Source organism: Gobio gobio, assembly GCF_949357685.1.
Source record: "Gobio gobio genome assembly, chromosome: 18".
Taxonomy (NCBI): domain Eukaryota; kingdom Metazoa; phylum Chordata; class Actinopteri; order Cypriniformes; family Gobionidae; genus Gobio; species Gobio gobio.
In genome coordinates this window covers 31445803-31460228 of record NC_137111.1, presented here as the reverse complement: position 1 = coordinate 31460228, position 14426 = coordinate 31445803, and the positions used below count along the sequence as shown (strand labels likewise).

At 37.2% G+C, this 14426-nt stretch overlaps 1 protein-coding gene across 2 annotated transcripts in view; it reads left to right on the top strand.

The window, feature by feature from the left end:
• sertad2b (SERTA domain containing 2b) overlaps positions 1 to 14426 on the top strand; it is a 61856-nt gene that overhangs the window by 30235 nt on the left and 17195 nt on the right. Inside the window, exon 1 of one of the 2 annotated variants that reach the window (XM_079843204.1) lies at positions 4833 to 5076. The exons of the other annotated variant lie outside the window; for it this stretch is intronic. The gene's annotated coding sequence lies outside the window, so the exon portion shown is untranslated. Of the gene's footprint in view, positions 1 to 4832; positions 5077 to 14426 lie in introns of those variants that run through there. 2 annotated transcript variants of the gene reach the window in all.

Genomic DNA, 14426 nt, shown 5'->3' with positions numbered 1-14426 from the left:
AAAACTGATCTTCAAAATTGCTTATTTTTTGTTCTACAGAAGAATTATATAAAGTTTTCACTTTTGGGTGAATTATCCCTTAATACTTGTTAACACCCTGTATAAAAATAAATTAAAAAAAACTGTGAAATTTACAGTAAAAACCTGACAGCTGTGGTTACAAATGTATCGTTAAAAATATACGTTAACAACATTTTAGGTTTTACAGAATAAATAGAATTAGTAAAAACCTGTATTTCATTAACTGATATATTGTTTAAATGCCAACCTTCTTAAGTACTAGTTATGTTTTATATACCTTTATAATAAACATAGAACCACCAAAAAACACAGGTGGTAATGAGAGAGCCTGAAAAAAGCCTTTTGAATCAAAGCTCATCACAAGCTTTTCCACAAGCTGAGGTAAATATTAATATGAAGTTTGTCATGCACACAAATACAAAACACAATCATGGTAACACATGACACTAAAATAATGTAATAAAAACGAATGTAACAACATAAGATGTAACATAAAACCAATAACTGATAAGAAAAAAACTTAGAAGAAATTGTTATTTGAAGTTTCGCGCAGGGAATTCTGGGTATGTCAATTTCTTTTTCACTTGCAAAAACTGTAATTTAATTTAACAATGTTACTGTAAAATTACATCAAATGTCCCATTAGATGTATTAGGTTTTTTTGTACTGTATAGAGTAAGGGAACTTACTGTTAACCAATTAACAGGTTTTTACTGTAGCATTTTTTACCGTTAAAATTATGTACCTCTTTATTTTTTACAGTGTACATATTTGTGTGTGTTTTGTTTCTCATCTTAAATATGAAAGACTTGCACATCATAGTAGGATTAGTCCAGGAAATAAAGCAGTTGCTCATTATTTGGTAGTGACTCATATGTTTTTTGAACGGATGCCCACACTGTTCGTGACATGTTCAGTGCTCCTGCTGAAGGAGCAATTGTTGAGATGTTCCCACAACAACTGATCACACTGTCACAATGTATAAGACAGGCTTCATAAAGGAAGGCAGGAGAGATCCGGAGGGATAGAAAGACAGCGAGAGAGAAAGGGAGGGGAGAAAGAGAGACAGAGGGGGAGAGAGAGAAATGGGACGGGCTGCGTTTCCTTGCTTATAGTGTGGGGGAACAAAGGCGATGTTGTAGATGCCGCCCAGCGGCCAGCACTTCTCCGTCCTACCTCGACTGCTCACTGAGCCATTTCCTGTTTTTGACCTGAAATCTTTATTTAGAACCACCCTTCTGCTCAGCACTCTCCTCCTCATTTATAACAACTCAGAGATAGGCACGGGAACATGGATTCACACCGCTGCTTTTTTTTGTCTCACATCTACTCCAGTGATGTTTCTGTGCTATCTGAGGGCTGTATAGCTATAGTGTAAGATGTGTACGTGGCTTTAGATGTTGAAAGAGGACCTATATGCTTTATACATTTTCAACTTTCTTCAGTGTTACTGTTTGAGCATGAAAAAGCCCACTCTAAAGAGATTTATTCACTAGTAAGCACTGTTTCTGAACTCCCTGAAATGCCTCAATTATAGTCTTCAGTTTTCTTTCCGGGACCGTACACGTCACAATATTCCTCATTTAAATAATTCCCGCCCAAGGCATTCGCAAAAAGTGTGTTTTGAAATCAAAGCACTTTTGAAAGGAGGGGCTTCATAGAACTAAACAGAGCATTACAGACAGACTGGAAAAGAGGTAATGCAACAATGTGAAATATTTTAAATGTGTGTTTTTTGACCATTCACCTATTCTAGTAAACCCCAAAAACAAAATCAAGCCTTTGTAAAAGGGCATAATAGGTCCTCTTTAATAAAGTTTTTCACTGTTGTTGTTGTTTGTACAATATCCAAGGCTTTTTAACTTTCGAACAGGCAACATCCTAAACTGTCTGGACTTAAAATCGGTGGGTGTTGTGCCCATCATAATGCCTCATTACAAAATGCACTGGCAATGGTAAATGAACGGAGCACATATGGATACATGCCCTGTGTTATTGCAGTGGTCGCAATAAATCACACTGCATTGCTGAACAGTGCAAACGGTGTTGGTTTGTTCCCTCAGGGAGTTTATTTATGTGTTTTGGATTGCGTATTTATTTTGGAAATAATACTTAATTGCCACATAAATACAGTGGATCATGTCTAAAAATAAGAGCAGACAGTGAAGCATTTTATTCTTAGATGATGCATTGCTTAAAACAAGTGTGCCACTTTTATGATCTCATGTCATCTTGTGTCCAGTTTAAAATTATGTGTATTTATATCTGGCGAAGCAATCATTTAGGCAGTTTTAAACTTTTGCATAAAGGAGGACTTTTTGCATCAGATATATGTTCTCTTTGATGTTGCATGTAACCCTCCTGACAGAATTGACATTTGAGCTTATACAAGGCATGATGTTGGCAACACATTTGTGAAAATGCTTTCTGCATTTAAGCTGTTTATTATAAATCTGAAACATGCAGGCTATTATTTAATGGTCTGTTAATATACAGCTGGAGTTCTAATGTACAGGAATACATAAGGTGGTCATGAGCCATGCAGTGCTTGTCCTTGCCATGTGGTGGCAGTTTGATAGCTTGAGGCCTCTGTAAGAGCATCATCAGTGAGGTCTTACAGTATGCAGCTGTTGTGAACTGGAGTCAAGCATGCATATTGCTCTCTTCACAAAGAAACCATTTTCATTACATGAAATCTACTGAAGAACATTTTCTTTTATCAGCCTTAACCATTTGCATGACAGTACACTTTGATATCATCGCGACTTAAAAGCATTAAAGCATCTGTTGAAAATTGAAACAAATTTTAATGATCAAAATGCAATATTAAGCTGTTTCCCACATTTTACAGCATGATTTCACCCCTATTACAAAAAAATTGTATGTGAAACCACATAATTTCAACTTGCATGGTGGGGAAGACAAGTAAATAATCTAATTTCATGTTCTCTGCCTTAAAGGGATAGTTCACCCAAAAATGAAAATTAGCCCATGATTTACTCACCCTCAAGTATATGAGATTCTTTGTTCAGACGAATAAAATCTGAGTTATATTAAAAATGTTCTGGCTAATCCAAGCATTATAATAGCAGTAATAGTTGCTCTGTTTTTGAAGTCCATAAAAAATGCATCTGTCTGTCAAATAACGTGCTCCACGCGGCTCCGGGTGTTAATAAAGGCCTTCTGAAGCGAATCGATGCGTTTGTGTAAGAAAAATATCCATATTTAAAAATGCATTTCATTTTTTTCTATGGCTCTGGATCAGCCGTCCCCACGCCATCACTTCCGGCGAATAAGGTCAAAATACATACAAAATACCGGCGCGATCATAGATATATACATAGATTCCTCATTAGTGCCTGCGCGGAGCGGTCGAATGAGGCATATACGTGTATATATCTTTAATTGCGCCAGTATTTTGACCTTATTCGCCGGAAGTTATGACGCTGGGAATACTAGATGACGTTCGTCTGATAAGAGGTTAAAAAATAACAATTACTGTTCGGTTTCTCAAAGAAACCGATCGTTTCGTGTCTTAAGACATCAATGTGTCGCCACGAGCCGCTTGGTTTAATAAGGATTCGTATGTCTATGTGTTTTTACTCTCATTGCTCCATACTCTAAAATATCCCCATTGACATGCATTATACGACTATCACACAGCAACGGTTGAAGTTAAAAATCTTCATTTGTGTTCTACTGAAGAAACAAAGACACCTACATCTTGGATGCTCTGGGGGTAAGCAGATAAACATAAAAATGTTGTTTTTGGGTGAACTATCCCTTTAATAGACTGTCATGTTGACTGCATTCTACATGCTCAACCTTCAGCCCTTTTACCAAAGTAAAAATGATCAAACAAGTCATGTCCTTTGCTAGCTAGCCTGTACTGATTACAGGCCTTCTAGCAAAACTACGGTTTAAAGGGATAGTTCACCCAAAATGAAAATTCATCATTGTCATCATTTAGTTACCCTCAAGTTGTTCCCAACCAGAATTAATTTATTTCTTCTACTGAGCACAAATTATATTTTGACCAAACAGTTGACTGGACCCCATAGTAGTATTTTACAATGAAAGACAATGGGGTCCATCAACTGCTTGGTTACCCATATTCTTCAAAATATCTTTTGTGTTCAGCAGAAGAAATAAAATGCATACAGGTTCGGAACAACTTGAGGAATTTTCATTTTTGGGTCAACTATAGCTACCTTTAATTTAAGCTTAAATTGCCACCTACCCATTCTTATGTTTTTTGTATTTATTTATGTCATGTTTGTGTAAAGAAAATTGCTAAAATCACACAAATATGTGTTTTAAACTGTCACAAATTAAAGTAAAAATAGCTACACTCATAGAAAATCAAATAAAACCACTCCTATGAAATGTAGTTTGACCTCCTGAAGTTGTCATTAACATTTTCTGCAGACTAAGCACCTCCTTTGACTGACCAAAACCTACATCATATTTTAAGAGCTTCGGCCCTGGTTAAGTTCAGAAGAAAAAAGGAGATGTAGGCTAGCTAGATTACAACTTTTGTCAGTCTTATTGTTACTGCCTAGTTGCTATATAGAGAGACAAAGGCTGCGTCTCGAAACCTATTGCGCTGCCTGCTTCATGTAACCCATTCGGCGGCGGTTCAACTCACGCAAGTGTCTCGCAATGCGCCCGTGACGCTATCTAGGTAGGCAGCACGCTAGGTTTTGAGACACAGCCCTGGAGTTAGTGGGTGGACGCGTGGAGGGAGTGCTTGCGTGTGTAGGGGTTGGACTTTTCCGAGGCCAGGCTCTGTGTAGTCGAGCACAAGTCTCACTCGACGTCATTCGCTTTCGAAGGCGATTGTCGGTCATAGTGACCGACTCGGGCTCGCGGATAGTCTCCCTCTCCCGTCCTTTTCTATCTATCTATCTATCTCCCTCTCTCTCTTTCTCTCTCCACAAACTCACTGCCGACCTTCCTCATCAGCTGGGAGAGTTTTATCGGTACCGACTGTCTACAATAAAACAAAGATCCATCCCGATGCTTCAATTTATTCCTCCACTTGAAGTAGACGAGGTAAGCGTGCGGCTTATTCATAAATAACTGAGATCATGTAAGTGGCGTGGAAACGCTGCGGCGTCACTGATGTTACACATTGCAGAGGCAACAGTCATACATGTATTCGTGCATTGTTGTCTGGCGGTCGGTGTGATCTTCGGAAAGTTCAGAGGCATGTCGCAACCCAAGGCAGAACCTCTCCGTAGCCGAACCGAGTCTTCATACATATCAAATTAAACATCTTGATGTTTCTAAATGTTTATGTATTCGATTTGTTTTACTGATATTAAAGATACAGATCCAATTGTCTATAGTCCAGCTCTGGGACAGAGGTCCACTCCAGAACCAGACAGACACTTTACACTATTTTTTAAAAAGCATAAAACATGATGTTGGGCCCTAGTGTAACTGTAACTGGAAAGTTTTTTATTTTTATTTTTAGGTAAAATCAAAGTGACAGCCTGTTCATTGCACTTTTCGACCACTTTTAATTTAACTGCTGATGAAGTTGTAACTGAAATTATTGTGACAGGTTAAATGAATGAAAACAAAGTATTCATATAATATAATGATGATTTTTACATGCTCATTTGTGTATAAAGTTGCACTTTCACTTCACTGTTGAATTAGACATGGCTTGTAAATGGATTTTGATTTGTTGGTAAATTGACATTGAATATCTTTGACACAGTAGATGATTTTATTTGTCATCTGATTAAGGTCATGGAACAAATTCACATGCTGGAAAATGGCAGTGGGGGGATTGGGGGACGGTGTTTTTATGTCTCAGTGTGTGAATAAAGTCGTTTGTCTTGTTTTTTGAACATTTGCTTAAAACTACTGTAAAAAGAAAACCTGCAGAGTTAAACTTAAGTTTAAGTTTTAAAGTAAAATCTCAAGTCACAACCTGCAGTGATAAGTTCATCACAACGTACTAAAAATACTACATTGTTTTCATAACTTAAACTGATTATACTTTATCTTTATTGTAAAGTCGTCTGTGAATCAGTGGCGACTCAGAGCAGCAGTTATTTTGCAGTTGCTATCCTTGTCAGACACACTGGCATTCAAAGTCCGAATAACTCGCATGCACGCACATACACACACGCTCAGTAAATTCAGAGGATCAAGGTCCAGTTGGATTTTCTAGTGAATGCACGGTTCACATTAAGCAAAGTAGATTACAACCCCTGCTTTCGCCAGTCTGCTCATCATATTGCTGTCTTATTTCCTTTAAACAAAAAACCTGACTCTCTGACATTTACATGTTGTACTCTCTGTCATCTTTAAATGTGCACTTCCTTCCTGCAACTGTCACAGAAGTAAAATGAGGTTTTGTCCCTCAATTAATCGTAAATGTCAAATAGTGGGAGTATTCAAGGTCCAGAGAATTCACCTTTTTGACTTTTATAGTGTTGTGTGAGTGGACAAAGTTATTCTGTACCATTATATATTGATGGGCCACTCATGTTTTTTTATATAAGGTTTATGTGGCAAATTAGACTTATTAGTTAGTCTTGTGATTTGGATATTGATCCAGAGATGATGTCTGTCTTTTAAAAACAAGTTTCAGTTACATATTGCTATTTCAGTTGCAAATAAAACAGTTTGTCTTACAATCTAGTCTCTTAAAATGAGATATGACTACCTGATTAGTCAAAACAGGAGGACTAGTAATGAATGTTTATTAGTTTCATTTCACATCACCTGTTGCTTAAGTTTTATTTTCATTTAATACTGCGTGTATTTGTGTGTATATGTGTGTGCCTATCTTACGCCTTCACATAGTGCTCTAAGACTTCTGCCCCTCTGGTCAAACCGGTTTGAGTTGCGTTCCTCTCTATGCTACTGTTTAGCTGTTTTTAACAGGAGTCTGACATTTAGGAGAAGTTTAAGGGAAGCTTTTTATCTTTCCTCATGTTTACTGCACACATTTTTTGCTGTTTTTGTTGAGCATATACAGGTTAGAGTACTCCAAAAACTTGTTTTTTTTTTTTTTTTTTGGGAATGATTTTAGTGCGCCAAACTACTGTGTATTTTCTGTTAAAATAAGCTTTCATACATTCTTCCTTAATGTATGGACAAGGTGTTAAACAAAGTGAACATTTCCAATTTAATGTAAAAAGTATGTATATGAGTGCATGATACAGTGCTTTCCAACATTCAGTGCCTGTGGAAATCTGTAATGTGGGTTGTCTTGTTACTCTTGCTGACGTAAAGAAGCTTCTCAGAGTATGTGCCGCCTCTTTGCTGCTCTCTTAGACTCAGACCCACAGCTCTGCCTGCCCTGAAGTGTCATCCACTTCATTTAGGAGAGACCTTCGTAAAGTTGCACTTTTATGCTGATTGATATATATCACGCCTATTAATCGGGTGATTTTGGCCATTATGACTTATGCATTCAGTGACTGTTCATTTAAATTCAGCCTTTTTCCCTATGATTAATACACAATGAAGACAGAGGGGGATGCAATAATTTGATCAAAAGTGACAGTAAAGATATTTATAATGTTACAAAAGATTATTCTTTGGAACTTTGTTCATTAAAGACTCCTGAAAAGTATCACGGTTTCCACAAAATTATTAAACAGCAAAACTTTTTTGAACACTGATGATAATTAGAAATGTTTCTTGAAAAGCAAATCAGCACATTAGAAATAATAATTTCTGAAGGATGATGTGACTCTGAAAACTGGTGTAATGATGCTGAAAAATTCTGCTTTGCCATCACAGAAATAAATTACATTTTAAAATCGATTAAAATACATAACTTAATGAATTAATATTAATAATCAATAATTTTTTAACAGTTTAACACTTTTTCTGAAACATATATGTATCAGCATTATACCAGTCACTAGGAACTCTCTTTACATATCGTTACTAGACATGACTCATAATAGTCCAAAAAGCTGTGACAAGCAGACATCTTATCTGCTAATTTGAAGAACATCAGTTGCAGAATGAGTTTTCATCAACTCTGACAGACACTCTGAAAGTAAAGACAGGCAGCTCTAAAGTTTTCTGTGGCCACACGGCTCATTTGTCTGTCTATTGCTGTTAGCTTTTATTACTTCTCAATTTTGGGCAATACAAGCGAGATCCCATTCTAATAAACAGCAGTATAGCCACAGATGCATATCTGTCCACTTGTTTGACTATCTTTAGCTACTCTTTAGTATTGTAAGACTTTGCTGTGCAGTAAAGACTGTAAAGCAGGCACGGATGAAGTACAGTACAGATTCAGCATGTGACAGTTTTATAGACATATTATTTTGTTAGTTTTTAAGATGTCAGACGGTTGTCTGACCCCTGCAGCTTTCGCTCGGTGCTGTGTGAGAATGTGGTGTCTGGGCCTTCTCCATCTGTCTGTCTCGATCGCTCTATGTTTACCGTCTCACACATCCCTCTCTCTCTTTCTGTCCTTTCTCTCACTGCCTTCTCTCTGTCTGTCTTGCCTTTCCCCCCGTTTTTTTTTAAGTCTTTTTCACTTATTTGCTTGTTTGTTCAGTGTCATTGAGCCTTCGTCAGGAGTTTAAATTACACTCCAACTTTGCACAGCAACAAATTACACTAAGTACAGAGCCCAAGTGGAGAGGATGGTGAAACATGTATACCTGAAATGTTTCTGAACAATAAGACGACAGAATTTAGTGTCTCTCTGTCTCTCCTCTATTATCATCTGCCCTTAACACTAGAACCACCGGAATTCTATAACTACTAGAATGGCCATTCGTACTTGACTGCACCGAATAAAAAAATTTTCATGTCATATTTACATTCAAAGCTTCTTTTGAGGTTTAAGAATTAAGCTTTATATGTCTGTCATCATATTTTATGACGGCATCACCGTAAAAAGTGTCAAAATCCTCAATTTGAATAATATCGAACAACATGGATTAAATGGAGCACAGAGTGCCAAATGGACACAGATAGGTCTACATATTACATTTTTTTTAATAATCTATAATTGTGTAAGAGCTACTAGATCTACCTCGCTTTGTATGGCAAGCGGGAGAGCAAAGTTTTTTTTCATCCCAGTAAAAATTGTGTTTTTGAAAGTCTAAATGCCAACAAATATGGACTGAATAAGAATATATATAGTTAGATGAAAACATGTTGTGAATAATGGAAATTATTAGATCTATCTTTATCGTTTTTCAATAAATTTGGACTTTACAGCACTCTGGAGTTATTGGAACTGTATGGATCACACAAATCGGAAACAATCCTATGCACCCACCAGCATCATCAAGGCTCTGAAGCAAGGCTAAAACCAGACAATCACTTTCTTGCTGACATTTCAAAGGTAAAGCTACGTTTTAGCTTAGTAATAGCATATACGGTAAAAACAACTAGAAAGTTGCTAGGCAACAGTGAGTGACACATCTTCATTGGTGAGGAAAACTAGCAAACTGAAATAATACGCAACGTACGCCTTCTGTAATGTGTGCAGTCAATTTGACCGTCAATGGCCATTCTAGGTAGAAATACTCAGAACTCTTTTGTAATTTAAATAAAAAAACAATATTAAAACAAAATATACACACATTTAGGAAAAGTCAGGGTAATCTATATGGGTTTAATTTCAACAGTTATAACATTGCAAAATGTAAAAACCTTGGTAGTAGGCATGTGAAGGTATCAAATGTTCATGTTGCGTTTAATTGCTGAAGCTTTTATCACACACTGTAAACCCGAATAAGTTCCCAGAACTCAAAAAAATTGAGGCAATCGATTGCCTCACATTTTTTAAGTTGGATAACTTAAGTCACAATTTTCCAGAACTTAAAAGGTTGGATTACCTGCTACTTGTACCTTTTGATAACAGTTAAATTAAAGTGCTCATTTAGCTCAACTCAAATATTTGCAGTTAATATGACTTACAGTTTTCTGTTAAGGCAACTCAATTATTTTCAGTTATTATAACAAAGTTTTCAGTTTTCACAGAACTTTAAAAAATAAGTACACAACCACACCATTTTATGTTAACAAAACTAAATTTTTATTGCTTTGTGTTGGCATTGCTTTAAGTACACGGTAGTCAAATATGTTGAGTTTGTTTACTTAAAAACATGTGACTCAAACTTAAAATTGAGGCAATTGATATCCAGCACGGTTTTAATCAGAAAGGCTGAATAAGTTATAAAATAAATTGTATGTTGAGTACTTTGACCTCCTGTGAGATTTACTCACACACAGACATCAAGAATCAGCCTATGAATCTCAACCATGGTGACACGCTTCATGCCGCAATGCATTATGGGAGCCATGGATGAGTTTCGCATGATGCACCCAGAATGCATTGCATTAAAAGTTTTAGTGAAAAACAGTTATTTTACAGATTTTTTTCCCTTGTTTAAATTAAGATATTTTACTTTAATTTTACGGTTTTTGTTTGGCAGCCGTAGCTGCCAGTCATTTACCATTTTTTATACAGTTTTAAACTGTTATTTTACTGATTTTTCCTTGTTTAAATTAAGATATTTTACTTTAATTTTACGGTTTTTGTTTGGCAGCCGTAGCTGCCAGTCATTTACCATTTTTTAACAGTGTAAAACTGATTTTTCCAAGATTATTATGATCAAAAATCTTAAATAAAGTGACAGTACTAAAAATTCTGCAGAAAAACAGTTATTTTGTTTTATTTTGGAAGACAAATACAGTCTGTAAACAATACAATACATAATACATTTCAAAAACAGATAACAGCGGAACAGTTTCATCAAATTTTTAAAGTTGAATAAAATTTCAAACTGAAAAAAAAAAAAGTATAAAACTGATACATTTACAAGATTGTCACGGATTCACTATTGATTCTAAAACTTGTATTATTGTGATGTAAATTTATGTAAACAAATTCTTCAGAGCCCCCAGGAGGAATTGAAAAACTAAAAATTGCATTTATTTTGTAAGTTAGGGTTACTAATATCATGATGAGGTCATGATTTCACCTTATAACAAAATAACAAATTGTGCCATTTACTGTTTTGTATTTACTTTGTATTTTCCAAATAAGTTTGTTCTTTTCCTCTATATTCAACTGACCCCCGAGGGCTCCATATAGCTCTGATAATATATGTGAACAAACATTTACCTTTTAATTCAGAATCCAAGCTATATAGTGTTATAAGAAATATAAATCCAAACATACAACAGGTCCATGATTCTGCACAAGAAGGGACAGACACAGCAGATAATGAGCAATCCTTTTCCAAATCTCCAATAATCAGCTAGATCTGTAAAAGAAAGAAAGAAAAAGACATTGATTCACTGAAAAGTCCTTAAAAAGGGAGTTTTTGTACCTTTCCTTTAAACAGCATTTGACATTGAGATATTCTGGCTATATGAACACAGAGTCCGCTCAGCTTTGAGATGGTTATTGGTAATTATTATGTATAAAATTTGGTCCAATGTAGCTTGGTTACCAACATTATTCAAAATATTTTGTTTCACAGAAGAAAGTCATACAAGTTTGATAAGATATGAGGGTGAGAAAACGATGAGGGAGTTTTCATTTTGAGTGAGCTATGCTTTTAAACTCAAGAAGGTACGTACCGTAACAGTATTAATGTTGGATATGACATGAATACTCACTTCCTCTGAAGATCATGTGGCAGATTTTCATTCCCAAAACTTCAGGATCATAAGGGGGGAAGAAACATACACACACACAAATGAATATTAATTTATTTGATAAAAACATTAATATTAATTATCAACTTACTGACAGAGACATGGACTTGCAAAATGTACTCACCAGGTCCATACAAAAACTTCACAGTAGATCCAAAATCCTGGTTTGCCTGTAATTCTTCAGAGTCCAAGGATGGTGGATTCCTGTCCTCTCTGTTGAATGAGTGTACATGACAGTGTTCTCCGATTACTCATTCCAAATCTCCTTTACTTTTATGACAAGCTTGATCTTAAAACTAGCTGACAGTAGGGATGGGCATTATGACCATATTATTCTACATACATGAGAAATTTTATTTCACAATAACAATATCACAGTATAGTTATTTTATAGATATTTTATTAAGAAATACTACAGAATAATACTGCTTAGTCTTCACTGTATGACATTCTATACATTAATATCACTTGATTCTTAAAAACGCAGAAGGTCTTCTCTAGTCTTTTTTTGTTTGATTCAAATTATGAGACGGCAGTTTAATAAGCTGCTGCCCCTTTAAGAACGAAAGCACACGCATCCAGGATTCCCCACGTTAACTTGAACTGTTTAACTCTAATGGTGCGTTCACACCGGACGCGATTCGCGCGATTCGCGCGAGTGATTTACATGTTAAGTCAATGCAGAGACGCGAAATGGCATTCTGCGGCGCGATTCGCGCGAATGAGGCGGCGCGATTCGCGCGATTGAGGCGGCGAGAAGGACGCGACTTGAGCGTTTTGAACGCGCGATTCGCGCGAATCGCGTGAATCGCGCGAAACGCTCAAGTTGAAAAATCTGAACTTTGGCGGATATTTCGCGCCGCGTTAACCAATCAGGAGCTTGCTCTAGTAGTGACAACAATGAAGAGAAAATATGTATATTGATATCTGGTTCAGACAATATGATTATCACTGTGATAACATTAAATTACATGAAACACAACCCAGTCTCTTTTTGTTAAATGCAAGTTTATGTATGATCAATAATACAAAAGTATCAGTAATGTATAACAAGCTATACATGAAACAAAGCAACAATGCAGTCAAACATTCAGAGTCAGTGCTAGTAGGCTAACGTTACAACTGCAACGTACAGTTATAGCCTAAAAATATAAAGTAATGAAACTTATCTTTGCCCTCAGCCTAAACGATTTGCCAGGGAACAAATTATAGATCCATGAGACCAAAGATCGGCCGTTACAAGACGAATTATAGCTCGAGACACACGCCACAGAGACATCAGAGCCAGCGGGAGACGGCAGAAGGACTGGCCGAGGAAAGGTTGCCCTCGCCGGCTTTCACGTGCGCTGAGCGCGCTGTCCACTGGAGCTCACAGCTCCGACAACGGCAGATCACATGTTCAAATAGGCACTGTTTATGTAAATAAACCACAGATTTGAGCTTTAAACAACTACATTATCGACTGAAAAAGTCTTAAAACTACGTTTTGTCACACATTAACAGTAGATATGAACAAAAAAAAAGACATGTAAACACAGCCCATGTCAGCCATTTCTCAACGAGACGAGCTGCTGGCGGAAGCCCCGCCCATGACGCGAATTCGCATCTGTTGTGCAGTGAATGTCACACGCGATTCGCGCGAATTTCACGCGCGATTCGCGCGAGTAAACTCAAAATGTACACGCGTCCACCTTCGCGCGATCAGCGCGAATTATTCGCGCGAATCGCGTCCGGTGTGAACGCCACATAATGGTGCGTTCACACCGGACGCGATTCGCGCGAGTGATTTACATGTTAAGTCAATGCAGAGACGCGAAATGGCATTCTGCGGCGCGATTCGCGCGAATGAGGCGGCGAGATTCGCGCGATTCGCGCGATTGAGGCGGCGAGAAGGACGCGACTTGAGCGTTTTGAACGCGCGATTCGCGCGAATCGCGTGAATCGCGCGAAACGCTCAAGTTGAAAAATCTGAACTTTGGCGGATATTTCGCGCCGCGTTAACCAATCAGGAGCTTGCTCTAGTAGTGACAACAATGAAGAGAAAATCTGTATATTGATATCTGGTTCAGACAATATGATTATCACTGTGATAACATTAAATTACATGAAACACAACCCAGTCTCTTTTTGTTAAATGCAAGTTTATGTATGATCAATAATACAAAAGTATCAGTAATGTATAACAAGCTATACATGAAACAAAGCAACAATGCAGTCAAACATTCAAAGTCAGTGCTAGTAGGCTAACGTTACAACTGCAACGTACAGTTATAGCCAAAAAATATAAAGTAATGAAACTTATCTTTGCCCTCAGCCTAAACGATTTGCCAGGGAACAAATTATAGATCCATGAGACCAAAGATCGGCCGTTACAAGACGAATTATAGCTCGAGACACACCACAGAGACATCAGAGCCAGCGGGAGACGGCAGAAGGACTGGCCGAGGAAAGGTTGCCCTCGCCGGCTTTCACGTGCGCTGAGCGCGCTGTCCGCTGGAGCTCACAGCTCCGACAACGGCAGATAAAATGTTCAAATAGGCACTGTTTATGTAAATAAACCACAGATTTGAGCTTTAAACAACTACATTATCGACTGAAAAAGTCTTAAAACTACGTTTTGTCACACATTAACAGTAGATATGAACAAAAAAAAAGACATGTAAACACAGCCCATGTCAGCCATTTCTCAACGAGACGAGCTGCTGGCGGAAGCCCCGCCCATGACGCGAATT